The following is a 12,313-nucleotide window of genomic DNA, read 5'->3' as shown; positions in this document are numbered from 1 at the left end:
GACTGATTAAAAAAAAGTGGGACGTATTTTCATTTCTTTGTTCAGTAGACTCACACTTATCATGCCCTGTCCAGAGGCAAGGGGAATCTCATCCTGCTCCAACATGAGATTTAAACAATTCCTGTTCTCGCTAAGCATACGCAGGTGAATTCTCGGTGCTCATTCCTAACTTCCACCTCAGTTTGGGTAGGAGTTCTGGCTGCTGGCCATGGGTCTGTGGTTCCAGGCTGCTTGGGTGAGTTTGCAGCTCTGGGTGCAGGCTACACTGCTGAAGCTAAACTCTGAGTAGTAATAAAACACTGTCAGAATCACGGGTGAAAAGCTGATAAGACCTTGAGACGCAGAAGCTATCTGTAAGTAGGCTATCCCCTGACTTTATCCCACAGTCACCTGATGTGATCTTACCCAGCTTGCTGTCCTTCGCAGCCTACCCCACTTTTTACTGGTTTGCCTCAACAGGAGTAATTCCTGGAGCAGGGAGAAGAGCCCAGTGCTCACCACTCTACTGTCACTGCTTCAGCTGCCAGCTGCACTGTGAGGCTTTTGGAAGCTGTCTCATTCCTGCTCTGTGGTGTAGATTGCTTGTGATGCCAGGGCCATAGCCCAGAGATACCACTATCAGCCTCTCATTAAGAAAGCAGGTATTTGTGGACAATCTTATTAAAGAAAAAATTATCAGAGTTTATTATTCTGATTGTTTTGTTTGGAGGAGTGCCTAATTTACAGTGCCTGAACAAAGCAGTCCTCACTCAGGAAAAGTGCTTGTTAAATTTAATGAGTAACTTTAAATAGGTATTTGCAGAGAATGCAAAAATTTCATAGCAAAGCTGAGCTTACTAGCACTACCCCAGCCTAAAATAAGATAACAGTCTTCTGGCACTATGCGTAGGGGGGCAGCCCATGCAGCCTTGGTGTCTCTCTGTCACAGCAGTCCTGATGACTTACCCACCTATCCCTCATTTAGTTCCTTACCTTCAGCAGCCTGTAGCAGTAATTTATCATGAGTTAGCATATGTGAAGCAGCATTTGCCCCCAGTTGCCCCCTTTGCGATTAGGGTCTTGCAAAGTTTTGTGGGTCTGGCAATTTAAGGCTTTGTTTCAGATGTTTATGGCTGTCTGATCCCCATGGATCTGATGGACATTCCCTACTTAATTTCTCTGTTTTTTCATGTGAAAACCTTCCCCTTGGGCATCATGTCAGGGAAACCTTCTATGGAAGAGAAGTGGGGATATAAAGTGCAAAAGAACATGTAACATAAAAAAGAGATGAGGGGACATAATTCTGGTGTATTTTAAAATAAATAGTGTAATATGGTATCAAAGAAACCATTTGCTTTCAAATAATTTTCTGTTTTAAAACTAGGACTTCTACTCATGGAAAGCTAAGATGGGGGCTTAAATGAGAGGAATATAATTTACCACAAATACTTTATTATAGCTGTATCTGTGAGCCTAAAACCTCATAGACTCTGTTACAAGAAGGCAAAATATATTCTTCTGCATCACAATAGCATTGATTGTGCATAGCTGTTGCTTACCTGCTTTCATAGATATTTTCATAGATAGTTTTTGGAAGGTACTGCATCCCTCTAACTGCAAGAATCCCTGCCACAGAATTGGCTGTGTTATGCACTCACCTGACCAAGAACCTGTGCAGGGTCAGTGACAGCAACCAGCTGTCAGGCTGTGAGCTTGAATCTCTGATAAGATACATAAAGCTCAGACAGAAATGAGGTCATCAGCACAGGACTTTGAACTGCAGTGATGTCCTGGCATGTAGCTGCACACAAATGCTGCATGTGCAGCTGTAGAAAACATGTCTGCATATGCCATGGCTAGAATCTGTAGAAGAGAAAGAAGAGAGAAAAATAAAGCAATGAATTTAGTTAAATTTGCAGCATCCACCTATTAGCTGGAGTCCACCAAGGTACTTACGTTAAGCCATACCTTGGCTACAGTGTGACAGTGGGGCTGCACTGTCCTGTTGTATGGCTGGGTGAGCCTCTGAATGAGGTTGGAAATGCATAAATTGATCTTGAGATGAATGCTCATCTGTGTGTCAAGCCCTGGATAAAGAAAGCCAAGGAGGGCAGCTTTAGGTGGTTGAATTATCTTAGTAGGTTGGACTGAGTCTCTGGCCAGAAGTCTGACAAGAGATGAGATTCTTAAGGGCAAAAAGTATCCCTCAAGAGACATATTTACTGCATTTACATAGTGTGCTGACATTATACACACTGACAAGTGCAGGTGTTTTAGTTTCAGACACTCTTTCACTGCTCATGCAGAACTGGGGTGGAGAGAGGCTGCCCTTACAACCAGGGGGACTGTGTCAAACAACTTGTGAGGCAGCTCCAAGCATCTCCACCTCTTGTGATGTCCATATGTCAATCCAACTTGCTCCCTTTAGTCCCAAAATACCCTGCTGCACCTCCCCAGCCAGTGCTGCAGGTTGTCACAAGCTGCTTGGTTATCTTCAGAAAGGCAAATCCCTCTTCCCTTTCCTGTGTCTTTAGCCATACATACCATACTGTCAAGTTTGACTGTTACATAGGAATACTGTTGCATGCACAGTACAAGAGCTGGAGGTGATGCAAATCTACATGTTATTCTACACGAAGAAGTGCTATTGGAGTGTGTTGTACCTCACCATGAGTCAGCAGTCGCACAGCAGAGGTGACAGCTCGTATGTGTGTCAGCTGTGTGCTGAGTGGCTCAGGACACTGACAGGCCAGGTGTGCAGCAGCTACATCCTCAGATAGTGCCAGGGCTCTCCAGAACTAGCCAGTGAGGGATCTTCTCAAATGATCAGAAAAAACCTGTGGCTGCCAAAAGTGCTGACTTCTAAATAAATACAGATTGGATAAAATAGAGTTGGGCACTTATGGTACTTCTCTTGATTTGTGTTTTAAACATAGAAATGTTTTGTAGCAAAACTAGTCTGTGGCTACCTAGAGCAAACACATCTCTGCTTATGTTCCCTGCCTAGCAATGAGACAGAAGGAAATTTGTTGGAGCAGAAGGCAGAAACAGCAGCAGCAAGGTGTGCTCATAGGCAATAGAAAGCAGACTGCAGCCCACCATCAGCTTTATGTGCCAGGGGAGTTCAAGCACAGCTATATAAAGTGGAGGGAGAAAGAAAATGTACCTGGTCAGGGGAATGTCTCCTAAAAATACTCTGGGAATGCTGTCTGATTTGCAACTTAGATAAAGATTTGGAAACTTGTTGCCAGCAATACACAACTGACTGACCATTTAGATATTATTTTTAAGGGGCAAAAATAGCTATGTATTATTACTATACAAGACAGACCCTTCTGTGGTACTAATGTTGATGGCTGAACAGAAAGAAAAAACCCAGATGTACACCCAGTCTGCTTTCATTACCTTCTGAGTCATGCTGGAGTGCTGTTCATCAGGCTGCTGTGTTTTGTGAGCTTGTTGGGAAGTCAAGAAAAGATCTGAAATGAGATCAGGTTTCTCTGCAATTCTCACCAGGCAACATCTATTTCAGTACTAGAGTCTTGTACCCAAATGCACATTGTCATGGCTGCAGTATCTGTGGGAAAACAATCTGCGGAGGCTTAAGGATTCCATGTACACATCAATATGATTGCAGGAAAATCGTTTATTAAGAACTCACATCCACTATATATAGAGAAGTCTTATTTATATTATGTTATCAGGCGGGTGGCTTTGTATTCCAATCAACATACCATTCTCACGGAACCATCTTCTCACATAATTATTTTCCTCTCCTGTTGCCAATTAGTTATCTCTTTCCCATTAGCTTATTCTCAGGCCTCTAACTAGGCCTCAATAAGTATTAACCCAATGTAGCCTAAGTTGAAGTAAGTCAGGATTGCTCACAACCTGTATATTTCTGAACTGTTTCCCCAACAAGTATCTTCTGCCCTGGTACACAGATACTCCATTATCAGCAATTAATTTGATTTCCAGTGGCCTTTAGGAACTTGCAAGTTCAGCTTTTTTCATTTTTTGATAGAAGCCAACTTTTCTCATCACTAGTACATTGCTACTAGCTGAAAAATTGTAATTGATTTTTTTTTTGCAGCTTGTCAGAATGTAGCTGTCCCTCTCTTCACACCTTTCAGACCTGTCAGTGGCATTAATAGTCACCATGATTTACAACATACACAGAATCAGCAGAACATACTGGCACATGATAAATGCTTTCTCTTACCAAGATAAACAGCTTACATGAGAGCAGCAGCAGAAACCCATGCACCACGCTGGTACATGGAGTCTCCCGTCTGTTCTACAATTGGTGGCTGCTGAAGCATTAACATTGCTCTGCAGGCTGTGCTCATCTCCTTACAAGCCCCGCTTAGGAACAAACCTGTTACCAGGTGTTATCAGTTGAATTAATAAGCGTGCTGTGCACCCTTAAGACAACTTGCACTTCTTAAACTGCAAAAGATTATTTATTTCACATCTAACGTAGTGCCCTGGCTTGAACCAGGACAGAACCAAATTTATTTTTAGTAATTTTACTTTTCTGTGAAGTATCATATAACTAACTACACTTTCTAAAATTAATGGCATGTTTTCCCATCAGTGTCTGCTTCTAGGACTCATAATGCTTGATGTTTATTGTCATTGCTGGAGAATGTTGTGCAGAACCAAGGCCACTGCTTGGTTCTACCAAGCTTCTTGTTTGCTGGAAACAAAAGGCAGGAAAAGAGTTCACATTTGTGACCCTCCTGAGTGAAGGAGTGGACAGACAGGTAATACAAATTCGACAGAACAAAGTATTCCGTCCCATGTGCATCATATGCAGTATAAATCTGAGGGGTCATGAGGGTCTGTTTCTCTTTGTCCATGGCTTGTGTCCTGGGAGGACTCCATCCACTCTTCTGCCTTTGATCCCAGTCTGTGAGTTTCTGAATCTGAGTGTTCCTGCATCTGCCTCCTGTCTGCCACCGAGTTCAAGAGTCCAGCCCAGAACCTTGTATATATTTGTACATATTTCATTATTTTCTTTCTTATCATTATTGTTACATTAAAGCTGTGTAGTTAGGCTTCAAAGCCTTCTTTATAAGGAAGAGGGGTTAATAAAGAGCATCTGAAATTCCAGCATTATACCTTGACATGGAGCTATTGATGTCACTACAGATGATCTATTTCCTGTCAGCCTGTCATCATCCATTTTTATCAATGCCAGTATCTGGAGTTTCACTTGGGCCACCGATGGTACAAATGCTACTTCATTTGTAATCTTTGACTGCAAAAGTGCAACTACCATCAGAAAAATTCAGCAGCAAGGACAGCGTAGGCAAATGCACTTTTGCTACAGCAGAGTCAGAGGGGGAGAAGACACTTTTGATCTCTCAATCATCATTTTGGGTGCAAGCATAGTTTCCTTTCAACCTAGTCCTCAGTAGCACAAGCAGCAGGTGAGTTTGGAAATCAGCAGCCTTTCCATCAGCTTGTGGTGGGATAGTCCCTCAGGCCACCGGTGAGAGAGAGCTTCCTTCCTGTGTCTTTCTTTGAGGCAGTTTCTCAATAGCTGGAGCATGGCTAAGGGCACCTGCATGATATACACAAAGTGGTATAAGAGTTATTTTATGAAATCATTAAAAGTGATGTGGTGCTTTGCTGTAGCCAGGATTTCCTCTTGCTCTGAAAAACTCTCCTTGTAGCATATTTGGAAATAACTCAGTGTTCCAGCACTCGCAAACTCCAGTTGTTTGATACAAAAGAAAAAGTGTGGAGGCCCAACTTGATAATTTTTGAGACCTGAGAGCTAGTGAAAAGGCAAGGTCCCACGCTGCAAAGAAAGGCTGACCAAAGATAACAGTGAGGCAAGGCCTGCTGCTAGAAAGACAGAGCTGAGGAAAGGCTCATTGCCAGATAAGATAGCAAGGACTTCGGTGGACACCTTCTCTGAACAAAGGGATTATTTATTCTATTAACTTTTGGCCCTAGCCAGGATGTTTAATTGTGGGAGAGTGCTGTATCTTGTAAGCCATGTCTATATCTAGCAAAACAATGGTCTTTGTGTATTGTATCTTGCTTTTAAAACAATCCACCTTATTGTGATATCATGTTTTTTCTGCACTATAAAAGAGCAGTGCTGGTGAATTAAATCAGACATAGTAACACCACATATATGTTTCACCTGGCCTCAAACTTTTTCTCCTCTCTAATTTTTTCTTCACTGCGTTCACAAGAAGTGGCACCCAGACCTGGGGTCGACTTAGAGGAATAGAGACAGCGAGTGAATGTGGCGTCTTACTGCCAGGGACTCTGGAGTCCACAGAGAGAAGGTAAGAGGATTATCATCGGGCTTACTGAGGGGTGTCTTTTACACAAGTACAAGAAGGGGCACCAAGATATTAAGTATTATTTGCATTTGTGAAAGGCCTTAGATGTTGCTGGCATTTGAGATTTGTTGTTGAGATTTGTTGTTGTGATTTGTTGTTGTGATTTGTTGTTGTTTTTTGTCATTTGTTCTTTTACATGTGGAATTGCAATTCCTTGTATTGTAGTAAATGATTATTTTGTAGCTGTAAAAGCAAAAGTGTGAGTGAGACACAGAGTTCCGATTTGAAACATCAAGGTGAAGAGATTTTTATATGGTTTGACAAGACTGTCCACCATCTAAGAAAACTCTGTATTCTGCTCCCAAACCCTTTATTTAAAAACAAAACAAAACAAGCAAAGCCTAAAAAAACATCCAAAAACATCCAAAATCCACCGCCCTCCACAAAAAAGCCCTCTGTTGTGTAAAGATGAAAATCAGACCAAAATATGCAAATCCTATCAAAATAAAGAAATTCTCCTCTGATGTCTGTCTACATTGTACTTGTGCATGGAGCCTTTTCCATGTACACAAACAAATGGCAGGCAGGTGTATCCATTCCATTTTATGTTTATTATGAAAGTGATTTTAACAAAACTTTTATTACATGCTTCATTTTGAGCTTTGACACAGAAATCAAAGCTATTAATATACAGAGGCAAAAAGAAATGTATTTTCTTATAAGGTACATTTACAACAACATTTCCTACTACAAATCTGACAGTACTGTTAAAATATTGGTAAAGCTTAGACCACTGTATTTTATTTTCTAAGTATCAAATTTTGTACAGTTAATCGCTATCTTTGTTCTAAACTATCATGGTACATTTCATATGGATATAGCTGTTTGTACATAATTTACATTGGTAATAAAGCTTAGAAGTCCCAGCAGCATCTAGAAAGGTTTAGTTCAAAAGGTTTAGTTCAAAACGTCACCGTGCCCACTGATTTACACAGAACGAATGGGTACAGAAACCAATATTACACATCCAGGCATTTTCCCCTGAAATCTAGTGAACCAGAAAATTCCTGCTCAACAGAGGATGGACATGATCATAAGAGAACGTTATGCAGGTCAAACTACCACTGACCTCAGTGGCAGTTTTGCCTAAAAAAGGCTCTATGGACCCCTCCAGTACAAGGCTCTATCGCTTCCACTGTGACCTAAGCGCACGGAGGCATCACACTTTTCCTTGTCTTTAAACTGTATTTGGGCATAATCATCTGAATTCCCTTTTATTTCTGAAATTTGTGTTGTTCCTTAGCCTAACACAGCAGAAGAACTAGCACTAATTTGAAAATACATATTCTTAAATTGATAAGCACTTCAGAATGACAACTGAGGGTCAATTCTGTGAAAACTAGCAGGTTAAATTGCCCCAGAAAAGCTCTTCCTGTGATACCAGTGAGACTGAGGAAACAGCAGTCACCTAGAAGGATGAATCTCACCACTGATCACACACACCCCAGGCTCCTCAAGTACCTTTTTAATCATTGTGTTGAGTATCTGCTGCTGTCAATGCAAATTAACTGCCTTTCTAAGGTATAGAACATAGAAAACAATATTTACAAAATAATTTTAATTAAAAAAGTAACAAAAACAAACTCTAAAAAAGGTATTTTCACAATCATTAAAATAAAGTTTAAGTAAAGCCACTTCTTTTTCTAGATATTGAAAAATTCACCTAAAATTGAATTGCATTTTTTTGTCTATCTTTAAACTTGTTATCTCCGCTTTCTGAATACAGATGGTTTAAATTATTACATCTAAAGGTACTTCTGTACATTTTACTCTTGTATATTACATATTAATTTTATAGATTAAAAGCTTAGTGATGAAGCAGAATAAATAAATGAAAAAACAAACTGGAATTGTATATATTCAGACTTAGATAACAGTTTTTTGACATATAGAGTTTATTTCCCAGTCTGTTTCTATTAGTATGAAAAATGTTATGATAAAACATGAGACTTCTCTCTCAACCCAAGTCTCATACTGAGGAATATATTTATATTACCTTACAGAAATTTCCCTTCTTCCATAAATTCTTATGGGAGACAAAAGTATTTTTTCTTTCCCCAAGTGCTTACAACTGTCTCTCATCCTAGGAAATTATTTCATTGAAGTCTCAAAGTATCAAGAATCTACAGAACTTCTCCAGTTACCACCATTCCTGTCAACCAGTGGTTTTAAACTTAAAAATGCAACTACTTGAACTCCTTACACAGGTACAAGTAACTGCATGTGTTGTTCATTCCCAGCATTAGAAAAGGGAAAATCCAGACCCCTGAGGTGGCTGTGAAATTTGCTACTGGATTAATTTGTTCAAGATTTCACTCCAGCTGTTTCTTAATAAGTGTACTCAAAGGTATTTGGAGTCCAGATATGGGAACTCAGGCAGAGCATTCAAGTTTTGCTGTCAAAGACCCATCAGTAAGTTCCTAGAGAAGAATCATACCACCACTTTTGCTCCTAATGTTCGTCAGCTTAATCCACAAGAGTAAAACTGTGTTTATAGGTAAGACTGACCTAAGAAATTCCTATCTGTTGGGTGTGCTTACAAAGGGGTGTACTTCACTCTTGAATGTTTAATGCATGTAACCATGATTCTTGCTCATGTGACATCACCCTTGTGCTCTGCTTACAGAGAGAGGACCTCAGGTAAGCTCTGCTCTTTCAAAATCAGCTGACAGCTCAGAATGCAGACTCTCTGAAAGCTCTGCCACCAAGCCTCTATTTATTTAAGGCAGTCTTAAACTAAACTAAACTAAACTAAACTAAACTAAACTAAAGCTAAACTAAGCCTAGCTTACTAGGTAACCGAGTTTTAAGTAAACTTACTTACTTCCTTCTGAGCTTACCCTATTATGAAGCTGATGTGTAGCAAAGATCAGTCTAAATCACCAGCGGTTATAAAACACTGATTTAACTTTATTCTATAGGGAAGGCACAATGAAGAAATAAATTTCTTTTTAAAAGGTGGTCTTTATGTGAAAATCTAATGTATGATGGAGGGAGGAAGGAAGGCAGGGTAAGGAAATGGGCTGAAAGATTTCAGTGACTTTAAATCCAGTTTAAGTGAGCTAGGTCTTCAGGAAAAATAAGTCTTGTTTTTGAAGGCAAAGATACAGGTGGCAATCTCTCCAACACAGAATCCTGATGCCTTCTGCACTCGTGCCACAGGCACTCACCTGCCCACAGTGGTCACTGAGAAGCACTTTCATGGCTTCATTAGCAGCTTCTGATTGTTACAGTCCCCAGGACTGCAGCAGGTAAGCAGGCAGTGATTTGGTGGCACATGAGAATATTCGGGGATGATTCCACCACCACCTCACTAAAAATAAGTGCAGTATTTAAAGCAGAAGGAGAAGCTTAAAATAGTAAGTGCTACAAGGGCAGCTTTTTAGTGTACAGGCATTTGCAAATGGAAAATACAGCTCGGTTTGTGACATGGAATAGGGCAGTCACAGATGGACATGTATGTCTTCAGCCTTCCTGTAAGAACACACAAACATCTTGTACCTATCAACGTGTAATTCTGTAAAAACAGATACAGGGCTATATTTATTGAATATGTTTAAATGCAATATTTTGTGTTTCTACTAAAAGCCAAAATTTTATGTATTGACTCTAATGCAGCTGGTTTCCTTAATGGATGTATTTCTCCTTTTGTGTGTTTTGATTCCCAAATGTGTCTGGGTTTTCTCCATGGAAGGAGATGCTCCTTGTTGTGCTGTTATTGTATAGTAGCAATATGTCCTCTCACTTCTGACAATGAAGACATCCTACACCTACATTAACAAATAAAGAACTAAGTTCCCCTTCTGTTTGGTAACTGACAGATTCTTTACCTATAAATCTAGTGTGAAAATCAAAGCATTTTTAATTTTTAGAGCTGATGCAAAAATTCTATGCTGTTGTACAAATCAGATGAAATTGCTTCAGACAGTTCTAGATAACACTTGTCACTACTCATTTCATTATAAATTTGCATATCCAAGGGCATTTCTATGCAACACTACAAGCATTCAAACTTGTCTGATTTTCTAAATACATCACATATGAAACCCCTATATATTCAGAAGCATTTCACTGTATCCTTTTTAAAGGCTAAATTATTTTTCCTTTTCCTGCTTTCAGCAACACAAAGTCTGCATTTGCTACAGAAGTCCTTGAGTGCTCTGTCCTGACTGTGGCTCCAGGGACTCTGAGCTAACTCATGCTCTCAGGTTGTCTGTCAGGATCAGATAATGAGGTTGTAAGTCAGGGCGAGTTGTCCCAGAGCTAAATGCAGCTGGTGCCTCCTGTATTCACCTCTCACAGCTGTGCCCAAGTCCCACTAACAGTGCCTACAGCTGCAAAATGTCCCTCTCATAGTTGCTATCTGGAAGTTACTTTTCTCCATCTCTTTCATATCTTTTCCTTCTGTATGTTTCAGTAGGATAGCTGCAATCCTGACTCATTCTGCATAACCTTCTATCAGACTTTGAAATACTATTTGGCTGAACTAGTTTCTTAGCTATACACTTACATGTGACTGCATATCTAATTTTTGCTTTTTTAAGGTTTATTTTTCTCCTACAAATAACTCCTGCTAAGGAAAAAATACATGTAAGTTTTTTTTTATTTCCAAGCATGTACTGAATGGACTGATATGTTCTCTTTTGAATGTCCACCTTTAGTAACCCGTAACAATTATTTAATAAAAGCAGTTTCAACATTGTCACAAAAAGTTAGTTTTAACAGCCTTTAAAAAAGGACTTTTGTGGAGATGTTACATCTTTAAATGAGGGTTAATATATAAATATATATATATATACACATTACAGAGAAAGTCTGTCAAAGACCTAAAATCCACAAGTCCAGGCTCTAAGGTGAAACTGTTCATGCATAGAAAGAAAGAAAATTATACATTTCAACAGAAAAGGGAAGAAGGCAAAAAAAAAAATTAAGATGTCTCCTAGAAATGGAATATTTAACCACATATAGCCAAAGAAAACAACTTTGTAAATGTAAACAGTACTTCCTCAAAGACAAAAGAAAGTGTAAGAATTTAACTATAACCATAATTAATGTACATCTTTGAGAGCACCCATGGGTATGTTAAAATAGAGGGCAGATATGCCCAAAAATGCAGAGAAGCAAAACTGTGAGTCAGTCTTTTTCTAAAGGATGCTGGTGTAATAGTTAAATTATCCATGTAATAAACCTGTAGGATCAAAAGAGAAAATGACATACCAGAGAAAGGAACTTAAAGGTAAAGAGGCTGAAATACTGATAAAAAAGCTACTCACTGAAATGGGCTCTTGCACCAGAAAATATCAGGAAACTCAGGATTTATCATAATCTTAACCCACCAGCACCTGTCACTCTCCAAGGGAGACCTGACCACAATGTGAATGCTCTCTTTCAGACCATGCAGTCCCCATGGGGGATGGGCACTGTGGCTTTGAGGGTGCCAGGTCTCTGCAGGCTGCAGGGCCTGCCCTCCAACTCATCAACAAAACCGTGTCCTGCTCACCCACTCACCCCGCTGTATTACAGCCTGGGCCTGTGACACAGGTGCATTCCCAGAGTTTTAGAGATAGAAGGTTCTACAAAAATCCTTCCTGCCAGGTGTGTCATGCTCAGGGATAACTGTTGGTCTGCATGTGTGTGGTGCCCAAGAAAGAGACAATAGCTGACCCTTTACTGGACAGCAGTTGCATCCTAACTGATGTTATTTTTCCTGGAATAATGCATGTTGAAAGGGATTGTCCCAGAGTAAACCATTATCCAGTATTATAAAACTCCAAAAGGCTTCAGTTTGGTGCTAACGAAAGTGACAAGCATCTGGAGAAATTATTTAATCATCTAAGCAAAGTCACAAATAGATTTGAGTAAACAGAGTGTGTGGGGGTAAAGATTCAAGCATGAATAATATTTACAGTAAGATAACATTACTAATGTACCCACAAATAGAAGTATATATTTATATATTTATATATTGT

The sequence above is a fragment of the Calypte anna genome, chromosome 1 (genome assembly GCF_003957555.1).
Source record: "Calypte anna isolate BGI_N300 chromosome 1, bCalAnn1_v1.p, whole genome shotgun sequence".
NCBI classification, from domain to species: Eukaryota; Metazoa; Chordata; class Aves; order Apodiformes; family Trochilidae; genus Calypte; species Calypte anna.
This window is presented reverse-complemented; position numbering follows the sequence as displayed.